Below are 26,272 nucleotides of genomic sequence, written 5' to 3'. Positions count from 1 at the left end.
GTCTAATTATTATACTTATGAAACGTGACTAATAAACTTGTGAATAGGTGATGTTCAGCTTCCGCTTGTGGTCAATAGGTGTATCCGCATTAATGAAATAAACACAAGGTGGACGCGCAGTCAGTCGTGTGAACAGCGAAGAGAGATTTAAGAGTTTTAAATGTTCTCGAGGAGATTTTACAACACGTTTGATTTTGTGAGTGTCTCGAGCGGCAGAAGATCGAGATCAGCTTTAAACTGATGGATTAAAAGAGATGAACTGAAAAGCTCATGTAAACACACTCAGGAGTGAATGGGGAATCCTCCGAGACTCTGGGTAAAGTAGATGTGCGCTTGACTTTATTTATTTACATGCTCGTGCGCCGCTTTTGTTCACAGTTAAAGTGTTTTTCTGTGTCTTGTTTGCAGATTTGGAAGCTTTTTCCCTCCACTGAGTAACAAAAAAAAATTAATAAAAAAAGTTTATGATAAAAAAATAATAATTGGAAAAAAATATAAAATAATTAAAAAAATGAGTTTCCTGTTATGTCGACTGGCGTTTTAAAGACGCTTGCACATTAGCTCATAATTACAAAATTAGGATTTCTATATTATTTATCTATTATATGTGTAACAATTATATGATTTACATTTTGTCGCAGCTGTTATTTGTTTCATATTGCAAGATCGTGTGGTGTATTTGGGAGCTGCAGACATATCTTACATAAACAATATAAAGGGCTAAAACTAAAAGGGTTGTATCAGTTTATATTTCAGTTCAGTAAAAGTGTCAGCCAAATACTGTGTATTCCTGGCCTTAATTGGTAAACTGGGCTGCGAATCCATACCACATCACAAGCAGAGAACCTAAAGAAAGAGTCTTTAACACTTTATTTATGGCCAATCGCCATAACAGGAAACTCCTTTAAACTCGCAATTCTGACTTTATAACTCTAAATTCTGACTTTATAACTCGCAATTTTGACTTAATTTTTTTTTTTTATTTATTTATTTTTTTTATTTGTTATAACTTTGTTTTTAATTAATTTTTTTTTTTAATTCAGTGGCGGGAACGGGCTTCCATAGATTTTAGCAGCTTTTATATCAATACTGCTGGAAAATAATCCAGTATGACTTCAGGTTTACCATCCAGTTACCACCAATACAATTTTGCAAGATAGAGGTAAAGTTGGTTTTATATTTGGATATTCAGACATTCTACTTAATAATATAATTTCAGAAAAGTATTCTTTGCAAATTCTTAATAGGGAAATCCTATTAGCAGCAAATGACCATCAAATTACAGCATTGTTCACAGTGAATTAGATAGTGTTAATGTTGTTTAGAAGGCATCATTGCATGCTAATTCCGATCGAATATTCAAAGTAACATGGTAAACAATATAGAGACTGCTAAATGAAGGAATGTGCGAATATATAAAAACCAATTTTACCTCGATTATTCAAAATGTTCATGTTTGGTATTCACACGTCATATATGAAACATGTTTGTAAAACGAAAGGGACTAAGCTGAAAATGAATGAATGAATGTTTTTAAAATGGCTATTTTAACATTTTTAAATCTACATAATATGTTTATATATATAATTGCTGTAATTTTCATATGTTCATATGGTCCTATATCAGATCTCCATATGGTATAAAAGGCAACAATTTACCAGTAAAGACCCACAGGGACCATTCCATTATCTATTTAATCCAATGCAGTTACTATTGTAACCCCAAATTCTTTAAGGGTTTCTTCTATTTTTTCATCTGGGAGCACAGCACAGATTCGGACAAATTATCCTCAAAAATGACTTATTAACATTTTGAGCACTTCCAAGTAGGCATGGGCCGCTATAGGGATCTGACAGTATGATAACCTTGGATAAAAATCTCAGAGTTTCACAGTTTTACTGTATTGTGATTACTGCTCTAAAATATGTTCTTTTTAAATGTCTGGGTAAAACACAAAAACTTTTCTCCCCTTTAAACACAAATATGGCAACATTAGTAAAGTAAAGTTAGTTTTAGATTCGCACATTCGTTCAGCGGCAACTTGTGAAATACTCCTTATATTGTTTACCAAGGTACTTTGAATATTCAGTCTGAAATCACATGTAAGTATGACTTGAATGTGACATTAGCGCATTTAATAGACTGCCAACAGTGTTGAACTTTGATAGCCATTGGCTGCTAATATGATTTCACTATTTAGAAAGTGCAAATAATACTTCTCAGAAATTATAATATTAAGAAGAAAGTCTGAATGTGTGAATATAAAACCAACTTTACCTCAATGATGAAAAGGCCTGTTTGGAGATCTTTTCTGCTTTTAGGATACTGATGTAAAACAAAACAAAAAATGTAAAACAAACAAAAAACAACAACAACAGTATAGCAGAAAACTTGGGTTGGTTTAAAAAACTTTACTCCAAACCACAGTATACCTTAAAAATGGTTATTGTCTCATGCCCACCTCAGATTATTCATTCTAAAAACACACATTACACTTTTATATTGACAATATCTTTGTGCACTTTTTATGTATCTGCTTAAAAAACATTTTAAAAATTCTTAACAGTCAATACATATTCATTCATTTCGGTTATATAGTCTGCAGCATGTGCTTTAGGGATCATAAAGTATTTTTTTTTTCCATATAAAATAAATATGTATATTTTAGTTCACCACAAAGATTCATCACCATAATTTTTTTCTTTCTCTGTTTCAGTGATGAAGAAGATGTAAAGCTCTGGGTCTATGGATGGTTCAAGATAGATGGGTCAATGACAATCACTCATTTCTCAGCACAGGTTAAACCACAGCCAAACTTCAGAGGGTCTGATCATTCATCATGCACTTATAGTAAAGCTTGATTGGTTATTTGTGCAGAGTTAAATGAATGATCATTAAATTCTGTGTGAGCTGATGACTAAATACAGTTTATCAAATAACAGATGCGCAAGGTCAGATCAGTGCGTTACAATTTAGTTATTTAGTTCAAAACAACATCTTACCTGCCCTTGAACTCTATTTTAACGATCTAGGCGCAAAGTCTGAAGCGCTGGGTGCAAAAGCATTAAGCGTGTGTCCCAATTCACTTTTGCTATTTTAAGGACAGAAAAATACGCTTTGCGCCGTGGCACATGGTTTAACATGGTTAGACGTGTGCTCAAAAACTGAGTTATATCCAAACACACGTCCTGTTCTTATGACCCATATGGTCCAGAAACCTACAGGTGAACAAATCTAAGTTTGTTTTTAATTCCTTAACACCAGCAAGACCAAGGAGCTCATTGTGGACTTCAGGAAGGGACGAACAGGCTCGCATGATCCCATCCACATTAACGGGATGGCCGTGGAGCCTGTCTCATCCTTCAAGTTCCTGGGTACCCACATCTCTAAGGACCTTTCCTGGACCACCAACACCTCCAGCCTGGTCAAGAAGGCTCACCAGCGCCTATTCTTCTTGAGGCAACTTAAGAAGAACCAGCTTTCATCAGCCGTCTTGGTGAACTTCTACCGATGCACAATAGAAAGCATCCTGACCAACTGCGTCACAGTCTGGTATGGAAGCTGCTCTGTTGCTGAGCGTAAGGCACTGCAGCGGGTGGTGAAAACTGCCCAACGCATCACAGGGACTACACTGCCAGCCATAGAGGACATCCAGAAGAAACACTGTCTGCGCCGAGCACGCAGTATTCTTAAGGACACCTCTCACCCTGCTCACAGACTGTTTTCTCTCCTGCCTTCCGGCAGGCGCTTCAGGCTCCCCCGGACAAAAACCAGCAGACTGAGGAACAGCTTTTTCCCCAGAGCTGTCTTCCTTTTGAACACTGCCCCTCACTGACTCTTTTGCCCCTCCAATACACCCCCCACACTCCTCTAACTTATACTCCTCACAATCACTGCACTATTTAACATTTGCACATTTAAAGTTTGCACATATTCATTGCACTGATTCATTTATCTGAACTGGACATACCCACTGCACATGGACATTTGTAATTATGTTTATCTATCTGCACACTTCTGCTATTAATAGCATCCTGTACATATATTCATTTATTGTAAATCTGTTCATAGCTAATACAACCTGTATATAATGTTGATAGTACATCCATCTGTAAATATTACCATAGTTTTTCTATAACTGCACTTTATAACTTATACCTGTATCCTGCACTTGCTGCTATTGCACTGCTGGTTAGACCTAAACTGCATTTCGTTGCCTTGTACTTGTACATGTGTAATGACAATAAAGTTGAATCTAATCTAATCTAATCTAATAACACAAATGTATATACGCATATAATCAATAATATTACTAATAATAGTAACATTTATACAAAGGCAAGTTGTCGTGAATAAACTAAAAGAAGCTGCTTTCACCGGGTCTATTGCACAGTTTATTTCAGTTCCTCAGAATAGCAACACACCTCTTTTCTGGAAAATGAGTGTTGAGCTGGTCCGACAATAGCAACACGTCGGGTCAAACACGTCTTGCCCCTTATTGCGCGGGGTGTGCGATAGGGCCCCATGAGTGGCCTCTGCATGACAGGAACTGTCTAATCTATTCACACCTGCCATAGCTCTGCTTTTGTCACTGTATGACCCAAACACAGACTTTATTTTGTAGGAGAAACACATCAACTAACTCAACCATCAATCCTATTTTGTCTGACTTAAAACACTCTACATTAAAATAAACGCTACATTCATTTGTTTGTTTTTTCAATAGACTAACAATGAAAGTAGCATGTAAACAAAGTCTGATAAACCTTCTAATCTCGATATAATTAATCAAACTTGAATGATTATGCAAAACATATGCACTAATAATAGTACAGTTACTTACTGGTGGGTTGCATGACGCATGATTCTGCATTTTATCTGCACTGTGTGTCTGTTTTATTTGCTGCTTTACTGAACTTTGTGTCACTGAGTGATATTAACAGCTCTCATTGTTCTTTTGACTTTCAGGTTGCAAGTTTCAGCAAGTTGTTTTGACCTTCATTCATTCTCTGGATATGAACTCTAGATATCAACAATCAGCATTCTTCACATCAAGACTTCATATCCTGTTAAGCAAATGCAATATCAGGAATTGAACTGAATTTCAACCAGTAAAGCTGCAGTCACTAGAGTTTGAGCATGTGAGATTCTGTCATACGGCACTGAAAAGAGGCGGGATAAAACAGGAGGATTGGAGAATAATAAAGCGAGCGACTGCCCATATTTAACATTTCTGTACAGAGATGTCATGTTTTAATCTTCTATTTCTCTCACACAATCACGTGATGTGATTTCACCAGTCACCAATCTTGAACCTTTAAATGCAGCAACATCTGACCTTCGGATGAGACGTTAAACAGAGGTCCTGACTCTTTCTTCTAAAGAGTAGGGGTATAACCCCGGTGTCCTGGATAAATTCCCTCCATCGGCCCTTACCCATCATGGCCTCCCAATCATCCCCATCTACAGAACTGGCTCTATCACTGTCTCTCCACTCCCCCTATAGCTGGTGTGTGGTGAAGCACTGGCGCCGTTATCCTGTGGCTTTCATCACATCATGGGTGCTGCACTCTGGTGGTGGTGCGAGATCCCTCATGATTGTGAAGTGGTTTGGGTGTATTGCCGTACAGATAACAGCGCTATATAAATACACATTACATTGCATGAGAAACTTATCACACCAGCTTGCGTTTCCAGTCTGCTGAATGCATATGCATATGGATGGAAGTCTATGGGACAAAAAGAGCAGTGTGATCGCGGCTTAGGAAATATAGTTCTTGATATCTGTAACTGTATTCTTACTAGTTAAATGTCAGCATAGGACGCCATTCACATTTAATTGTTGATAATAAGATTTCGTATCCTGAAAATGAATAAAAAACAAAATGGCTAGCTATGGTCACTGCAGGATCTGTCACGCTGCTCACGCTGCCTAGTGGAGATGATGGAGAACTTTGACAAGTCATAAGTGAGAAGATTGTAGATTAATATTCATAAATTGGCGAACTAAACTTTGATTTTAGTATATTCTCAATTTTATTTTCACATGGATTGGGTAATGTTCACTTATTTTTGTTGTTGAATCACTGTTGGTATTTAAAGCAATGTTTGACTGCTTACTGAGTGCATACGCATGTTTGAACAAATAAAGTATCTATTATATATTGATTAAACATGTGTTTTCATTTCAAGTCTGTTTCATTTGTAACAAAGAGATGCACGAAATCAGAGTTTCAGCTCCATCTTGTGGTCAATAAGAGGATCTGCATCAATACATGACACTGGAGTACAAAGTATTTTTTTATTTCTTAAGGTGAAAAATCCTGATCCTGAAGATCCACTTTCCAGAGTTACCTGATGATAAACACCTGAGGCTGCTAATGACGGACGTTCAGATAACAAGAGGCTTCAGAGCAAATTTGACAAACTCTGCTGTTCAAATAATTACAAAACACACAAAAAAACAAAACATTTATGAGACGAAACTGAGGATGTGGAAAAATACATTTCTTAAGTTATTAAAGCATTTTTATAATATCTCAGTTTATTTGGTATTCTTTAATTTGGTCATTCATTTGATTTTGCTTTATTAATAGTTGTGCGTGCGTGCGTGTGACATTTAAAAATAATCTAAAAATTACTTGAACACAGCAGAAATACAGAAAATGTGCAACATGGAGACAGATAATGGGCTTGAACTTAATAAGATATAATATAAGAGTCATGAACAGTCTGACAAAATAAATGTATGAAAAGTTTCTGTGCTTAAGCCTGAACTTCAAATCCATCTGAAGTAATAAATTTACAATATTTCTTCAGGAGCTGAACCAGCAGATATGTTGTAAATGCATAACACAGGGGACAAAAGATATTCTGAGACTATTAGTGTCTTAGTGTAACGTGTGTTCAAATCTCTCTTGGGGAATGTTCACAACTTTCAACACTAAATATTTGTTGGCATTTAATGACAGGTTTATTTATAACAGAGAGCTGTAAGAGATCAGATCAGTGTCTGCTCCTGATGAGCCACTTTCCTGAGTGAACTTACAGTCTTAATTGAAATCAGCTGAAGCTGTTAATTAAAGAAATGATCAGGATGTGATTGAGATATGATTAAATTAGCCATCAGAGTGATTCTGCATCTCAGTCCCAATAGCCTAGTGGTTAGTGTGTTGTCTTATAACACTGTGGTGTTCCTGCTGACCTGTACTCGAGACCTGACTCTGCTCCAAGCCCAAAAATATAATTCACCTGCATGAAATTTACGCATTACTATCAAAAAAGGCACACAGCAGTCATTGCTGCCTCTGTGGGGCAGAGGATAAATGAACAGTCTTTGTGTTTTTTAGATCGCAGAGACGTGGGTTTGAAACCCACTATTGCTAAAGTGAAATCTATTGTAATTAAAAACAAGAATTACTCTCAGAACAATCATACAGCAATCATTCCTGCCTCTGTGGTGCTGAGGATAATGATTCACTTTGTTTATTCTTTGAATCGCAGAGACGAGGGTTCAAATTCCACTCTTGCAAAGGCCTAAATATATTGTTATTAATGCTTAAGCTAAGAAAAAACAAGAATTACTGTCAAAACAATCAGCATGAACCATCACTTCCTCTGTGGTGCAGAGGATAATTATTTGCTCTTTGCATTTTTGGGATCGCAGAGATGTGGGTTCGAATCACATTCTTGCTAAGTGAAATGTAAACGTTAATTTATACTTAAACTGAAGTAAAAACAAGAATTACTCTCTAAACAATCACATCCTAATCGTTGCTGCCTTTGTGGCCTAGAGGATAAACGTTTGTTCTCTGCAATTTCATATATATGGGTTTGAATCCCACTAACAATACAATTTTATGTATCCGCCATAAACATATCTATAAAACCCCATTGAAGACAACAATCCACTACACAGACCAAACGGGTCAGTGGGTAGAGCACTCAGCTTTCATCTTGGAGAGCGGGGTTCGAATCTCTTTTATGTTTATGTCAAACTGTTGTAAAAAGAAAAGACAAAGTTGCGCGAAGTACAGCTCCCAGTGTGAAAGCCACAATGGCACTAGTGGCAAGCACCGTTGGTTGCGGACAAGGTTACCGATGAGATGTGGGTACGAATCACGCTAAAGACAGCTGTGGACACAGCGAAGTACCTGGGGCGGTACAAGACAAGAGGCGGATACAGGAAAGAAGGTGTGACGGTAAGAGACAAGTAGCGGATACCGGAAGAAATGTGAAGCGGTACCTGGGGCGGTAAGAGACAAGAGGTGGATACCGGACTAATGGCTGCCACGGTAACAGGAAGGATGGTTGCACAACCAAGAAAAACACGGACCAGAGACGATGGTACACGGACTAGAAACATACCTGGGGAGGTATAAGAGAGAAGAGCCGGATGGAGAAAAGGGTGTGGTAGAAAGAGGCGTGGCAGAGAATAAGGAGGTGTGAAGGAGGAGGAGCAAAGGCGGAAAATAAAAAAAGGAAGATTTTTTTTTTTTGAACCCAAAAATGGCCTAAAATGAGCTTTCTAGATAATTTCAGTATCATCGTGGTGATTCGAACCCATGTCTCTTGTGATGGCCTTGGATCTCTAACCCTTTGCTCTGACCACTCGGCCATCACAGGACATATTAAGAGATGTTATTTTGGTTATTTTGAAGTTAACCACAGACGCCAAAATAATAAAAAAAAAATAAGTGAAAATAACTATAACAATTGAAAAAAATCACTATTTGACTACAAACACATCTAGTAATATACAAATATTCAATATTTTATCACAATTACAAACTTCTCTTTTAAAAACTACATTTATAATCTTGGATGATTTTAAAATAGTTCATTTAAATTGTTTAAAAGCAAAATTCCAATTGAACAGATTAAAATCACAATATTATTTAATAAATCTGCAATAATTAATGCTAAATTAAAAGCTCATCTAAATATACAAGTATTAAAGAATGAGAATTAACTAAATAAATTAATAATTAAACTTAAAAATTATAATAGGATTAATTGGAAAAACCTAATAAATAAAGCCTGAAGCATTTAAAATGGACAATTAAAACAAGAACTAAAGGTCTTCAAAATAAATTAACACAATAATATAGTGACACTCATAAAACCCTTCATTATAATAAATGCTTGACTGTGAATGAATGAACGCTGTGTGACTCACGTGCTGTTGATGTTGAGGTTACATTCGTCAAATGATCTCTGTATTTCAGCATCTGGTTAACGGGACACTGAAATAATTAAATAAAGATTTATTAAGAGACTCACATTGGCCCAACTATTCAGTTCAACTATACGCTCAACCTGATATTAAATTATACAAATATGTACAAATGTGATATCAATAGTAATAATAAAATATATATTAATAATAAAAACATTTTTAAAAGCGTTTAATATATGATATAAATAAATATAAAATCAACACAACACTAGTTCAGCATGAGAGCATCATGTCATCAAAGTCTGTAATAAAACGCTTAAATTAAGGAAGACAGTCATAATAACACTTGCTGTTTTTGCTCAATATAGGAAACAGTTTAAACAGAACCCCGGTAAGATTAAAATAGTGTGACTTTTATATGTTTATGTTGAGCTAAACTGACATGTCCTGCTATGGGAAACGACATGAAAATCAAACGTCAACACAAACAATACGGAGAAAACACGGTAAAGTTACTTACAGGTGAGTCTCTTGTCACTGTATTCCTGCACTTTACAGCGCGGCGTGTCTGTTCAGTTTGTTTATGTGTTGTTTATAAATATTATAATACAATCACGGAGCTGTCAGGATTTGTTTTACGTGTTGTATCTTCAAGCCTCATGCTGTCAGTGTCAAACACCTGAAGCTGCGCCTGCGAGTCAGACTTAACGTGAAGCAGTGCGCCCCCTAGTGGAGCGGATGGAAAACTGCGCTACAGTTTATAACATAAAGTCCGCGTTGTAAGCTTAAACAGGCTTAAAATTATTATTTTTTATAGTTTAATAGCGTATTACAATCACAATAATTAATTCTGACTGCATTGTCTAATTATTATACTCAAGAAAACGTGACTAATAAACTCGTCTATGGGTGATCCTCAGCTCCTGCTTGTGGTCAATAGGTGTATCCGCATTAATGAAATAAACACAAGGTGGACGCGCAGTCAGTCGTGTGAACAGCGAAGAGAGATTTAAGAGATTTAAATGTTCTCGAGGAGATTTTACGACACGTTTGATTTTGTGAGTGTCTCGAGCGGCAGAAGCTCGAGATCAGCTTTAAACTGATGGATTAAAACAGATGAACTGGAAAGCTCATGTAAACACACTCAGGAGTGAATGGGGAATCCTCCGAGACTCTGGGTAAAGTAGATGTGCGCTTGACTTTATTTATTTACATGCTCGTGTGCCGCTTTTGTTCACCGTTAAAGTGTTTTTCTGTGTCTTGTTTGCAGATTTCAGCAGCTTTTATATCAATACTGCTGGAATCTGCAAACTAATCCAGTAGGACTTCAGGTTTACCATCCAGTTACCACCAATACAATATTGCAAGTTCATGTTTTTAAAATGGCTGTTTACAAATATGCTTAAGGTGAAGATATTTGTTTAAATATTTGAGCTATAAATTTATGTGTTCATATATGATCATATATCATATCTCCATATGGTATAGAAGGTTACCATTAAAGACCCACAGGGACCATTGCATTATTTATTTAATCCAATGCAGTTACTATTGTAACCCCAAATTCTTTAAGGGTTTCTTCTATTTTTTCATCTGGGAGCACAGCACAGATTCGGACAAATTATCCTCAAAAATGACTTATTAACATTTTGAGCACTTCGAAGTAGGCATGGGCCGCTATAGGGTTCTGACAGTATGATAACCTTGGATAAAAATCTCAGAGTTTCAGTTTTACTGTATTGTGATTACTGCTCTAAAATATGTTCTTTTTAAATGTCTGGGTAAAACACAAAAACTTTTCTCCCCTTTAAACACAAATATGACAACATTAGTAAAGTAAAGTCAGTTTTAGATTCGCACATTCGTTCAGCGGCAACTTGTGAAATACTCTTTATATTGTTTACCAAGTTACTTTGAATATTCAGTCTGAAATCACATGTAAGTATGACTTGAATATGACATTAGCGCATTTAATAGACTGCCAACAGTGTTGAACTTTGATAGCCATTGGCTGCTAATATGATTTCACTATTTAGAAAGTGCAAATAATACTTCTCAGAAATTATAATATTAAGAAGAAAGTCTGAATGTGTGAATATAAAACCAACTTTACCTCAATGATGAAAAGGCCTGTTTGGAGATCTCTTCTGCTTTTAGGATACTGATGTAAAACAAAACAAAAAATGTAAAACAAACAAAAACAACAACAACAGTATAGCAGAACACTTGGGTTGGTTTAAAAAAACTTTACTCCAAACCACAGTATACCTTAAAAATGGTTATCGTCTCATGCCCATCTCAGATTATTCATTCTAAAAACACACATTACACTTTTATATTGACAATATCTTTGTGCACTTTTTATGTATCTGCTTAAAAAACATTTTAAAAATTCTTAACAGTCAATACATATTCATTCATTTCGGTTATATAGTCTGCAGCATGTGCTTTAGGGATCATAAAGTATTTTTTTTTTTCCATATAAAATAAATATGTATATTTTAGTTTACCACAAAGATTAATCACCATAATTTTTTTCTTTCTCTGTTTCAGTGATGAAGAAGATGTAAAGCTCTGGGTCTATGGATGGTTCAAGATAGATGAGTCAATGACAATCACTCATTTCTCAGCACAGGTTAAACCACAGCCAAACTTCAGAGGGTCTGATCATTCATCATGCACTTATAGTAAAGCTTGATTGGTTATTTGGGCAGAGTTAAATGAATGATCATTAAGTTCTGTGTGAGCTGATGACTAAATACCGTTTATCAAATAACAGATGCGCAAGGTCAGATCAGTGCGTTACAATTTAGTTATTTAGTTCAAAACAACATCTCACCTGCCCTTGAACTCTATTTTAACGATCTAGGCGCAAAGTCTGAAGCGCTGGGTGCAAAAGCATTAAGCGTGTGTCCCAATTCACTTTTGCTATTTTAAGGACAGAAAAATACGCTTTGCGCCGTGGCACATGATTTAACATGGTTAGACGTGTGCTCAAAAACTGAGTTGTATCCAAACACACGTCCTGTTCTTATGACCCATATGGTCCAGAAACCTACAGGTGAACAAATCTAAGTTTGTTTTTAATAACACAAATGTATATATGCATATAATCAATAATATTACTAATAATAGTAACATTTATACAAAGGCAAGTTGTCGTGAATAAACTAAAAAAAGCTGCTTTCACCGGGTCTATTGCACAGTTTATTTCAGTTCCTCAGAATAGCAACACACCTCTTTTATGGAAAATGAGTGTTGAGCTGGTCCGACAATAGCAACACGTCTTATCACTGTCTTATCTATTCACATCTGCCATAGCTCTGCTTTTGTGACTGTATGACCCAAACACAGACTTTATTTTGTAGGAGAAACACATCAACTAACTTTATTTTATGTTGCATATATAAATATCTGTATTTTGAAGTTAGCTAAATCTAAAGTTTTTTGTTGCAGAAAGTAACAAGTCATTTATAATAAGAGGTGTTTATTGTAAGACAACACAATACAAAAGTTTTAACTTCAGAAAATGTAAGAAATCAATACCTTGTGGAGTAAACCTGATTTTCAATCACGACAAATGAACACATCTATAATTCTGACTGATTATAAATAATATTGAAATGTGTAATCTATATTCAGACCTTAACAATATAAATATAAAAACAAGTTGTAATATTTTTTCTTAAAACGTGTATCTAATCAATTCAGAGAAACTCTACATTTTCAAGTAGTTTTTCTATAGCTGTAAATTAAAAGTGTTAGTAAAATGATTCAACCATCAATCCTATTTTGTCTGACTTAAAACACTCTACATTAAAATAAACGCTACATTCATTTGTTTGTTTTTTCAATAGACTAACAATGAAAGTAGCATGTAAACAAAGTCTGATAAACCTTCTAATCTCGATATAATTAATCAAACTTGAATGATTATGCAAAACATATGCACTAATAATAGTACAGTTACTTACCGGTGGGTTGCATGACGCATGATTCTGCATTTTATCTGCACTGTGTGTCTGTTTTATTTGCTGCTTTACTGAACTTTGTGTCATTGAGTGACATTAACAGCTCTCATTGTTCTTTTGACTTTCAGGTTGCAAGTTTCAGCAAGTTGTTTTGACCTTCATTCATTCTCTGGATATAAACTCTAGATATCAACAATCAGCATTCTTCACATCAAGACTTCATATCCTGTTAAGCAAATGCAATATCAGGAATTGAACTGAATTTCAACCAGTAAAGCTGCAGTCACTAGAGTTTGAGCATGTGAGATTCTGTCATACGGCACTGAAAAGAGGCGGGATAAAAGAAGAGGATTGGAGAATGATAAAGCGAGCGACTGCCCCATATTTAACATTTCTGTACAGAGATGTCATGTTTTAATCTTCTATTTCTCTCACACAATCATGTGATGTGAATTTACCAGTCACCAATCTTGAACCTTTAAATGCAGCAACATCTGTCCTTCGGATGAGACGTTAAACAGAGGTCCTGACTCTTTTTCTAAAGAGTAGGGGTGTAATCCCGGTGTCCTGGATAAATTCCCTCCATCGGCCCTTACCCATCATGGCCTCCCAATCATCCCCATCTACAGAACTGGCTCTATTACTGTCTCTCCACTCCCCCTATAGCTGGTGTGTGGTGAAGCACTGGCGCCGTTATCCTGTGGCTTTCATCACATCATGGGTGCTGCACTCTGGTGGTGGTGCGGAGATCCCTCATGATTGTGAAGTGGTTTGGGTGTATTGCCATACAGAAAAATGCGCTATATAAATACACATTACATTGCATGAGAAACTTATCACACCAGCTTGCGTTTCCAGTCTGCTGCATGCATATGCATCTGGATGGAAGTCTATGGGACAAAAAGAGCAGTTTTGATCGCGGCTTAGGAAATATAGTTCTTGATATCTGTAACTGTATTCTTACTAGTTAAATGTCAGCATAGGACGCCATTCACATTTAATTGTTGATAATAAGATGTCGTTTCCTGAAAATGAATAAAAAACAAAATGGCTAGCTATGGTCACTGCAGGATCTGTCACGCTGCTCACGCTGCCTAGTGGAGATTGTGGAGAACTTTGACAAGTCATAAGTGAGAAGATTGTAGATTAATATTCATAAATTGGCGAACTAAACTGTGATTTTAGTATATTCTCAATTTTATTTTCACATGGATTGGGTAATGTTCACTTATTTTTGCTGTTGAATCACTGTTGGTATTTAAAGCAATGTTTGACTGCTTACTGAGTGCATACGCATGTTTGAACAAATAAAGTATCTATTATATATTGATTAAACATGTGTTTTCATTTCAAGTCTGTTTCATTTGTAACAAAGAGATGCACGAAATCAGAGTTTCAGCTCCATCTTGTGGTCAATAAGAGGATCTGCATCAATACATGACACTGGAGTACAAAGTATTTTTTTATTTCTTAAGGTGAAAAATCCTGATCCTGAAGATCCACTTTCCAGAGTTACCTGATGATAAACACCTGAGGCTGCTAATGAAGGACGTTCAGATAACAAGAGGCTTCAGAGCAAATTTGACAAACTCTGCTGTTCAAATAATTACAAAAAAACAAAACATTTATGAGACGAAACTGAGGATGTGGAAAAATACATTTCTTAAGTTATTAAAGCATTTTTATAATATCTCAGTTTATTTGGTATTCTTTAATTTGGTCATTCATTTGATTTTGCTTTATTAATAGTTGTGCGTGCGTGTGACATTAAAAAATAATCAAAAAATTACTTGAACACAGCAGAAATACAGAAAATGTGCAACATGGAGACAGATAATGGGCTTGAACTTAATAAGATACAATATAAGAGTCATGAACAGTCTGACAAAATAAATGTATGAAAAGTTTCTGTGCTAAGCCTGAACTTCAAATCCATCTTAAGTAATAAATTTACAATATTTCTTCAGGAGCTGAACCAGCAGATATGTTGTAAATGCATAACACAGGGGACAAAAGATATTCTGAGACTATTAGTGTCTTAGTGTAACGTGTGTTTAAATCTCTCTTGGGGAATGTTCACAACTTTCAACACTAAATATTCGTTGGCATTTAATGACAGGTTTATTTATAACAGAGAGCTGTAAGAGATCAGATCAGTGTCTGCTCCTGATGAGCCACTTTCCTGAGTGAACTTACAGTCTTAATTGAAATCAGCTGAAGCTGTTAATTAAAGAAATGATCAGGATGTGATTGAGATATGATTAAATTAGCCATCAGAATGATTCTTCATCTCAGTCCCCATAGCCTAGTGGTTAGTGTGTTGTCTTATAACACTGTGGTGTTCCTGCTGACCTGTACTCGAGACCTGACTCTGCTCCAAGCCCAAAAATATAATTCACCTGCATGAAATTCACGCATTACTATCAAAAAAGGCACACACCAGTCATTGCTGCCTCTGTGGGGCAGAGGATAAATAAACAGTCTTTGTGTTTTTTAGATTGCAGAGACGTGGGTTTGAAACCCACTATTGCTAAAGTGAAATCTATTGTAATTAAAAACAAGAATTACTCTCAGAACAATCATACAGCAATCATTCCTGCCTCTGTAGTGCAGAGGATAATGATTCACTTTGTTTATTCTTTGAAACGCACAGACGAGGGTTCAAATTCCACTCTTGCAAAGGCCTAAATATATTGTTATTAATGCTTAAGCTAAGAAAAAACAAGAATTACTGTCAAAACAATCAGCAAGAACCATCACTTCCTCTGTGGTGCAAAGGATAATTATTTGCTCTTTGCATTTTTGGGATCGCAGAGATGTGGGTTCGAATCACATTCTTGCTAAGTGAAATGTAAACGTTAATTTATACTTAAACTGAAGTAAAAACAAGAATTACTCTCTAAACAATCACATCCTAATCGTTGCTGCCTTTGTGGCCTAGAGGATAAACGTTTGTTCTCTGCTATTTCATATATATGGGTTTGAATCCCACTAACAATACAATTTTATGTATCCGCCATAAACATATCTATAAAACCCCATTGAAGACAACAATCCACTACACAGACCAAACGGGTCAGTGGGTAGAGCACTCAGCTTTCATCTTGGAGACCGGGGTTCGAATCCCTTTCATCTTTATGTTAAACTGTTGTGAAAAGAAAAGACAAAGTTGCGCGAAGTACAGCTCCCAGTGTGAAAGCCACAATGGCACTAGTGGCAAGCACCGTTGGTTGCGGACAAGGTTACCGATGAGATGTGGGTTCGAATCCACCTAAAGACAGCTGTGGACACAGCGAAGTACCTGGGGCGGTACAAGACAAGAGGCGGATACTGGAAAGAAGGTGTGACGGTAAGAGACAAGAAGCGGATACTGGAAGAAATGTGAAGCGGTACCTGGGGCGGTAAGAGATAAGAGGTGGATACCGGAACAATGGCTGCCACGGAAACAGGGAGGATGGATGCACAACCATGAAAAACACGGACCAGAGATGATGGTACACGGACTAGAAACATAACTGGGGTGGTATAAGAGAGAAAGGCTGGACTGAGAAAAGCGCGTGGTAGAAAGAGGCGTGGCAGATAAGGAGGAGGAGCAAAGAAGGAGGAGGAGGAGGAGCAGAGGCGGAGAATAAAAAAAGAGGGAAGATTTTTTTTTTTTTGAACCCAAAAATGGCCTAAAATGAGCTTTCTAGATAATTTCAGTATCATCGTGGTGATTCGAACCCATGTCTCTTGTGATGGCCTTGGATCTCTAACCCTTTGCTCTGACCACTCGGCCATCACAGGACATATTAAGAGATGTTATTTTGGTTATTTTGAAGTTAACCACAGACGCCAAAATAATAAAAAAAAAATTAAGTGAAAATAACTATAACAATTGAAAAAAAATCACTATTTGCCTACAAACACATCTAGTAATATACAAATATGCAATATTTTATCACAATTACAAACTTCACTTTTAAAAACTACATTTATAATCTTGGATGATTTTAAAATAGTTCATTTCAATTGTTTAAAAGCAAAATTCCAATTGAACAGATTAAAATCACAATATTATTTAATAAATCTGCAATAATTAATGCTAAATTAAAAGCTCATCTAAATATACAAATATTAAAGAATGAGAATTAACTAAATAAATTAATAATTAAACAAATAATAATAGGATTAATTGGAAAAACCTAATAAACAAAGCCTAAAGCATTTAAAATGGACAATTAAAACAAGAACTAAAGGTCTTCAAAATAAATTAACACAATAATATAGTAACACTCATAAAACCCTTCATTATAATAATTGCTCGACTGTGAATGAATGAACGCTGTGTGACTCACGTGCTGTTGATGTTGAGGTTATATTCGTCAAATGATCTCTGTATTTCAGCATCTGGTTAACGGGACACTGAAATAATTAAATAAAAAGATTTATTAAGAGACTCACATTGGCCCAACTATACGCTCAACCTGATATTAAATTATACAAATATGTACGAATGTGATATCAATAGTAATAATAAAATATATATTAATAATAAAAACATTTTAAAAAGCGTTTAATATATGATATAAATGAATATAAAATCAACACAACACTAGTTCAGCATGAGAGCATCATGTCATCAAAGTCTGTAATAAAACGCTTAAATTAAGGAAGACAGTCATGATAACACTTGCTGTTTTTGCTCAATATAGGAAACAGTTTAAACAGAGCCCCGGTAAGATTAAAATAGTGTGACTTTTATATGTTTATGTTGAGCTAAACTGACATGTCCTGCTATGGGAAACGACATGAAAATCAAACGTCAACACAAACAATACGGAGAAAACACGGTAAAGTTACTTACAGGTGAGTCTTTTGTCACTGTATTCCTGCACTTTACAGCGCGGCGTGTCTGTTCAGTTTGTTTATGTGTTGTTTATAAATATTATAATACAATCACGGAGCTGTCAGGATTTGTTTTACGTGTTGTATCTTCAAGCCTCATGCTGTCAGTGTCAAACACCTGAAGCTGCGCCTGCGAGTCAGACTTAACCTGAAGCCGTGCGCTCCCTAGTGGAGCGGATGGAGAACTGCGCTACAGTTTATAACATAAAGTCCGCGTTGTAAGCTTAAACAGGCTTAAAATTATTATTTTTATAGTTTAATAGCGTATTACAATCACAATAATTAATTCTGACTGCATTGTCTAATTATTATACTCAAGAAAACGTGACTAATAAACTCGTCTATGGGTGATCCTCAGCTCCTGCTTGTGGTCAATAGGTGTATCCGCATTAATGAAATAAACACAAGGTGGACGCGCAGTCAGTCGTGTGAACAGCGAAGAGAGATTTAAGAGTTTTAAATGTTCTCGAGGAGATTTTACGACACGTTTGATTTTGTGAGTGTCTCGAGCGGCAGAAGATCGAGATCAGCTTTAAACTGATGGATTAAAACAGATGAACTGAAAAGCTCATGTAAACACACTCAGGAGTGAATGGGGAATCCTCCGAGACTCTGGGTAAAGTAGATGTGCGCTTGACTTTATTTATTTACATAATAACGGTTTTGTTCACCGTTAAAGTGTTTTTCTGTGTCTTGTTTGCAGATTTCAGCAGCTTTTATATCAATACTGCTGGAATCTGCAAACTAATCCAGTAGGACTTCAGGTTTACCATCCAGTTACCACCAATACAATATTGCAAGTTCAGGTTTGGATTTCACACATGTCATATATACAACATGTTTTTAAAATGGCTGTTTACAAATATGCTTAACGTGTAGATATTTGTTTAAATATTTGAGCTATAAATTTATGTGTTCATATGGAGATCTGATATATGATCATATATGGTATAGAAGGTTACCATTAAAGACCCACAGGGACCATTCCATTATCTATTTAATCCAATGCAGTTACTATTGTAACCCCAAATTCTTTAAGGGTTTCTTCTATTTTTTCATCTGGGAGCACAGCACAGATTTGGACAAATTATCCTCAAAAATGACTTATTAACATTTTGAGCACTTCCAAGTAGGCATGGGCCGCTATAGGGATCTGACAGTATGATAACCTTGGATAAAAATCTCAGAGTTTCACAGTTTTACTGTATTGTGATTACTGCTCTAAAATATGTTCTTTTTAAATGTCTGGGTAAAACACAAAAACTTTTCTCCCCTTTAAACACAAATATGACAACATTAGTAAAGTAAAGTTAGTTTTAGATTCGCACATTCGTTCAGCGGCAACTTGTGAAATACTCTTTATATTGTTTACCAAGTTACTTTGAATATTCAGTCTGAAATCACATGTAAGTATGACTTGAATATGACATTAGCGCATTTAATAGACTGCCAACAGTGTTGAACTTTGATAGCCATTGGCTGCTAATATGATTTCACTATTTAGAATGTGCAAATAATATTTCTCAGAAATTATAATATTAAGAAGAAAGTCTGAATGTGTGAATATAAAACCAACTTTACCTCAATGATGAAAAGGCCTGTTTGGAGATCTTTTCTGCTTTTAGGATACTGATGTAAAACAAAACAAAAAATGTAAAAAAAAAAAAAAAAAAAAAAAAAAAAAACAACAGTATAGCAGAAAACTTGGGTTGGTTTAAAAACCCTGACTTGTCCAAACCACAGTATACCTTAAAAATGGTTATCATCTCAGCTTATCGTTCCAAGTCTGGTTTTGAAAGAAACTCGTAACCTCAGATTATTCATTCTAAAAACACACATTACACTTTTATATTGACAATATCTTTGTGCACTTTTTATGTATCTGCTTAAAAAACATTTTAAAAATTCTTAACAGTCAATACATATTCATTCATTTATATAGTTATATAAAGTTATATAGTCTGCAGCATGTGCTTTAATGTGCATAAAGTACTTTGTTTTGCAAAAAAATAAATAAATAAATATATATATATATATATATATATATATATATATATATATATATATATATATATATATATACATATATATATACATATACATATATATATATATATATATATATATATATATATATATATATACATATACATATACATATATATATATATATATATATATATATATATATATATATATATATATATATATATATATATATATATATATATATATATTTCAGTTTACCACAAAGATTAATCACCATAATTTTTTTCTTTCTCTGTTTCAGTGATGAAGAAGATGTAAAGCTCTGGGTCTATGGATGGTTCAAGATAGATGAGTCAATGACAATCATTCATTTCTCAGCACAGGTTAAACCACAGCCAAACTTCAGAGGGTCTGATCATTCATCATGCACTTATAGTAAAGCTTGATTGGTTATTTGGGCAGAGTTAAATGAATGATCATTAAATTCTGTGTGAGCTGATGACTAAATACCGTTTATCAAATAACAGATGCGCAAGGTCAGATCAGTGCGTTACAATTTAGTTATTTAGTTCACAACAACATCTCACCTGTCCATGTGTGAGTGGATATCCTGCATTACAGGGACTGTCTAATCTATCCACACGTCCCACAACTCTGCTTTTGTGACTGTATGACCCAAACACATCCTTTATTTTGTAGGAGAAACAACAACTAACTTCATTTTATGTAGTATAAATGTACATATCAGTATTTTAATGTTAGTTGAAGTCTAAAGTTTTTCTTTGTTGCAGAAAAGTCATTTATATTAAGAGGTGTTTATCACTTTAAGACAAAAGTTTTAACTTCAGAAAATGTAAGACATTATTATCTGGTGGATTAAACCTGATTTTCAATCACGACTAATGAACACATCTACAATTCTGACCAATTAACAATAACAACAGTAATATGGCATATTGGTGTCTTCAAGCATCATGAAGTGAAAGTGTGCTGCTCACGCCGCCTAGTGGAGCTGATGGAGAACTTTTGACTGTCATAAGTGAGTGGATTATAGATTAACATTCATAAATTGGCAAACTGATCTATGATTATTTCTATGTTTTATTTTAGAGCTTCATTTTATTTTCACATCTTGGCTATTGTTCACTTATTTTATTGTTGAATCACTGTTGGTTTTTAAAGCATTTAACATTTGACTGCTTACTAAGTGCATACGGCATGTTTGAGCAAAGCATGTATTATATAATGACTAATAAACATGTGTTTTCATTTCAAGTCCGTTTCATTTGTAACAAAGAGATGCACGAAATCAGAGTTTCAGCTCCATCTTGTGGTCAATAAGAGGATCTGCATCAATGCATGAAACTGAAGTATTGCTTTTCTTAAGGTGAAAAATCCTGATCCTGAAGATCCACTTTCCAGAGTTACCTGATGATAAACACCTGAGGCTGCTAATTAAAGACTTTCAGATAGCAAAAGGCTTCAGAGCAAATTTGACAAACTGTAAAATGAAACATTTATTTGACTAAACTGAGGATGGTATTTAAAAATGATGTATGTGCTGTCACAACGAGTTTAATGTGGAAAGAATAATATTCAATATGAAGTAATATTCTTTACTTAAGTAATTAATTTGGCTATTATTTACTAAGAGTTGAGCAAGCGATATTTTAAAATCATTTTAAAATTACTCATACAAAGCAGACCTACAGAAAATATATAACATATAGACACTGATAATGAGCTTAAAATTAACGATAATTAAGAGTCATGATCAATTAGACAAAATAAATGTATGAAACGTTTTGTGCACTTTCTATACTTGAGCCTAAAGTTCAAATCCTTCTTGATTTTGGTGAGTAGTGGTTATTCAATGCAACAAAATGACTAAAACACCAGTTTTCAACTTGAAAGTCACAGTGGTGCATGTGGTTAAACACATGTTCTCTGTCAATGGAGTCATGAGTTACAAATCCAACTTCATGCTTTGAAATGTTTGTTAAAATTAGACTGAAATATAAGTTCCAGTACATGCTCAGTTAGGAGATCTGTGCCACAGTGGTTAGAGAACTGAGTCCTTAATAAGGAGTCCTGGGTTCAAATAGTACTATTGCACATAATAAATTAGTGTCATGATATCTGACAAACTTTGCCTAACTGCAGAAGCAAGTGTGAGAGCCTCAGGGGTGCTCCTGGCTGAACACATGCTCCCCATGGTGGCAGCTGTCATGAAGACTTGGGTTCCAGCATGTCATTAGATATGTGACTGTGGCTCAGTGGTAGAGCAATGCCTCATGGGTTAAGAGGTTGCTGGTTCAATCCCAGCCAGATCACTGCGATTGGTGTGAATGTTGGTGTGAAAGAAGGGGGGGGATGGGTCGGTCTCCCCCTGACCTACGGGGCCATGTACAGCAGGGGTTATGCTGCTTTTTACTATAAAATTCAAATTAGCTGTATAAAATTTTGGGACACCGTCCCTTCTCCTCCCGTTTCGGTTACCATCATTTCCTTTCCAGAGGGACGACCCTCCAGAAAGAAAATGATGATAACCGACACACCAAAACACAAACACAAGATACGAGTCTCACCTGTCCATCAGCAGAAGTCCATCATCACAGTCCACGGCTGTCCAAATGTCCCAGAGCTCTGCTTCTGTTCTCCAAACACATCCTTCATCCTGTAGAGGAAACACAGAAATAAACACTTTACAACTAAAATACATCTGAAACATCAGAACTGATAACTTCACCAACATAAGAGCTCATAAACACAAGATAAGACACATATATTTACACTGTAAATGTGACAGGTACAATATTGAACACTGCAGCTCTACAAAAGCTCACTAAATGACTTTTTTAAACAAGAATAAGTGCAGATTTATGCTGCTTTATAATATAAACAGCACAATGCTATTCGTTTAACACTAAACATAAAGTCTGAAAGTGACAGCAGAAAAATGTAAACATCCTGCACAACATACATCTAAATCAACTGACAGACGAATCCTGCTGTAATAACAACAGACAAAATAAGTATCAATGACTTTTATAAAACAGAAATACTGTTATATAGCTCGTGTCAGTCATTTTACAAGCAAATTAAGTACTTTATAGGAAATGATACTTACAGGTGAGTCTCTTCACTTGATTCCTGCACTTTATCACAGAGTCTGCTGCTTTAATTTGCTGCTGAGCTTCACTATGTGCTGTTTAAACACATCAAGAGTCTGTCGCTGAGCTGTCATCTGTAAATTATGCGTTTAAAACAAACTGCACGTGTTTTGTTTTGGCTGTCAACATACACGCTTGTTGTCAAACAAACACCTAAAGCTGAGAGTCAGACTGAACGTGGAGTCGCTCGCGCCGCTTAGTGGAGCGGATGTAGAACTGCGCTTCAGCTTCTGTGTAGTAAACATTACTGTGATGCTCAAATGAGCTAAACTTTACACATCAAAATGACTTTAAATTCAGTTTGAGCAGGTGAATTTATGATGAGTCGTAAGTGAGGGGACTCTGGTTTCATTTCTATACATTTGCAAACTAACCTATGATTTATTTAGGACCTGATGTGGTAAGATGTTCAATGATACAAGCCTCAAGTGTAAACACAAAAAACATGAGACTTTTAGTCTGTCTCTGTGTCAAGTTTATTTGTTAGGCATCTTTTTTTAAGTGATGTTGACTTATTTTATATATTTATTTAGTTTTTATATTACTGTTAGCAAATGCAAGAAGCCGTAATAGACGAGTTTGACTGATTGTCGAGTGCATACAGCATATCTGAACAAATAAAATCTGACTTAAAATGAGAACTGCTTTCAGTTATTTTAAATTGATGATAATAACGACTTCTAAACATTTAATGCCAGCTTTATCCACAAAAGAGAGGTGTATAAGATCAGAGCAGACTTTTAGCTCCATCTTGTGGACAACAAATGGATTTGCATCAACACATGAAAACTGAAGAACAAATGCAGACTCTTTTCCTGAAGCAGTTGTCTAATCCTGATCCTGAAGAGCCACTTTCCAGAGTTAAACTCCAACCTGATTAAAACACCTGAGGCTGTTAATAAAGGAGTTTCAGATAATAAGAGGCTTCACAGATACACAGATAATGGACTTAAAATTATAAGATGATTAAATAGGTTCTCGTGATGTGCTCAGTGGCTCAGTGGTAGTGAACTGCGCTTTCAGTACTGAAGTCTGCAGTTTAAACCAACTTTATATTGTGCTAAATAGTGGTTATTAAATCTAACAAAATGTCAAAAACACCAGTTTTCAGCTTGAAAGTCACAGTGGTGCATGCAGTTTAACACATGTTCAATATCAATAGAGTTGTGGGTTCAAATCCCATTTCACACTTTGACATGTTTGCTGTAAAATCAGACTGAAATATAAGTTCCAGCATGTGTTCAGTCAAGACATCTGTTGCTCAGTGGTTAGAGCACTGCGTTGTTAATAAGGAGTCCTGGGTTCAAATCTTACTATTGCATATAATAAATAAGTGTCATGATATCTGACAAACTTTGCTAAACTCCAGAGGTAAGTATGAGAGCCTCAGTTGTGCTCTTGGCTGAACACATGCTCCCCATGGTGAAAGCTGTCATGAAGACTTGGGTTCAAAGCCCAGCTTTGCCCACTTATTGCACCATGAGTAGTAAAATAATGTTGAAATATAAGTTCCAGCATGTTGTTAGCTATGTGACTGTGGCTCAGTGGTAGAGCAGTGCCTCATGGGTTAAGAGGTTGCTGGTTCAATCCCAGCCAGATCACTGCGATATGTGTGAATGTTGGTGTGAAAGAAGGGGGGGGATGGGTCGGTCCCCCCCTGACCTACGGGGCCATGTACAGCAGGGGTTATGCTGCTTTTTACTATAAAATTCAAATTAGCTGTATAAAATTTGGGACCCCGTCCCTTCTCCTCCTGTTTCGGTTACCATCATTTCCTTTCCAGAGGGACGACCCTCCAGAAAGAAAATGATGATAACCGACACACCAAAACACAAACACAAGATACGAGTCTCACCTGTCCATCAGCAGAAGTCCATCATCACAGTCCACGGCTGTCCAAATGTCCCAGAGCTCTGCTTCTGTTCTCCAAACACATCCTTCATCCTGTAGAGGAAACACAGAAATAAACACTTTACTACTAAAATACATCTGAAACATCAGAACTGATAACTTCACCAACATAAGAGCTCATAAACACAAGATAAGACACTTATATTTACACTGTATATGTGACAGGTCCAATATTGAACACTGCAGCTCTACAAAAGTTCACTAAATGACTTTTTTAAACAAGAATAAGTGCAGATTTATGCTGCTTTATAATATAAACAGCACAATGCTATTCGTTTAACACTAAACATGAAGTCTGACATTAGCAGAAAAATGTAAACATCCTGCACAACATACATCTAAATCAACTGACAGACGAACCCTGCTGTAATAACACCAGACAAAATAAGTATCAGTGACTTTTATAAAACAGAAATACTGTTATATAGCTCGTGTCAGTCATTTTACAAGCAAATTAAGTACTTTATAGGAAATGATACTTACAGGTGAGTCTCTTCACTTGATTCCTGCACTTTATCACAGATTCTGCTGCTTTATTTTGCTGCTGAACTTCAATATGTGCTGTTTAAACACATCAAGAGTCTGTCGCTGAGCTGTCATCTGTAAATTATGCGTTTAAAACAAACTGCACGTGTTTTGTTTTGTTTTGGCTGTCAACACACACGCTTGTTGTCAAACAAACACCAAAAGCTGAGAGTCGGACTGAACGTGGAGTCGCTCGCGCCACTTAGTGGAGCGGATGTAGAACTGCGCTTCAGCCCTCAGTATTCAGGCATAGTTTAATACAATTTAACATCCTAGACCGACTCCACTTGTCTAAATTAAAGCTCTCGAAGATGTCTTAAGTATTGTATTTTGGTTTTTCAGTTCATATCAGAAGTGGTGAGAAAACAAGCACACCCTGGGCATATTTTAGCTTTATTTGGTGTCAGTGAGGATGTAGAATTATCTAAAAATCAACGTACAGTGATTAGATTTATTACCCTTTTGGCACGTAGATTGATTTGGAAATGAAAAGATCCTCCCCGTTGCTCCACATTGACAAATGTCATGTCTTACCTGCAACTTGGGAAGCTCAGACTTTCCCTTAAAAATAAAGCTAGTCGACACAATAGCCTAGTGGTTAGTGCACCGAGATATAGGGCAGTACAATATCAGGGAAT

At 35.7% G+C, this 26,272-nt stretch overlaps 3 long non-coding RNA genes across 6 annotated transcripts; 2 read left to right on the top strand and 1 right to left on the bottom strand.

The window, feature by feature from the left end:
- The first annotated feature begins 106 nt into the window (after window positions 1-106).
- LOC130222560 (uncharacterized) lies at window positions 107-6,145 on the top strand. 2 transcript variants are annotated; one of them, XR_008836501.1, is made up of 3 exons: window positions 107-316; window positions 2,717-2,798; window positions 4,969-6,145. It is a non-coding gene; the product is annotated as an uncharacterized LOC130222560 (long non-coding RNA). The 2 variants fall into 2 exon arrangements; XR_008836502.1 differs by having other exon boundaries at window positions 2,717-2,824.
- Window positions 6,146-9,132: 2,987 nt separating this feature from the next.
- LOC130223240 (uncharacterized) lies at window positions 9,133-25,759 on the bottom strand. Of its 2 annotated transcripts, XR_008836625.1 has the most exons (6): window positions 25,593-25,759; window positions 25,054-25,142; window positions 22,614-22,702; window positions 17,487-17,553; window positions 14,114-16,664; window positions 12,750-14,039 (listed from the first exon to the last, which is right to left on the bottom strand). It is a non-coding gene; the product is annotated as an uncharacterized LOC130223240 (long non-coding RNA). The 2 variants fall into 2 exon arrangements; XR_008836626.1 differs by lacking the exons at window positions 12,750-14,039; window positions 14,114-16,664 and adding an exon at window positions 9,133-9,245.
- LOC130223241 (uncharacterized) lies at window positions 10,098-14,438 on the top strand. 2 transcript variants are annotated; one of them, XR_008836628.1, is made up of 3 exons: window positions 10,098-10,356; window positions 11,732-11,839; window positions 13,278-14,438. It is a non-coding gene; the product is annotated as an uncharacterized LOC130223241 (long non-coding RNA). The 2 variants fall into 2 exon arrangements; XR_008836627.1 differs by having other exon boundaries at window positions 10,136-10,356; window positions 11,732-11,813.
- Window positions 25,760-26,272: the final 513 nt, after the last annotated feature.

Source organism: Danio aesculapii, chromosome 4 (genome assembly GCF_903798145.1).
Source record: "Danio aesculapii chromosome 4, fDanAes4.1, whole genome shotgun sequence".
Classification (NCBI taxonomy): domain Eukaryota; kingdom Metazoa; phylum Chordata; class Actinopteri; order Cypriniformes; family Danionidae; genus Danio; species Danio aesculapii.
This window is presented reverse-complemented; position numbering and strand designations above follow the sequence as displayed.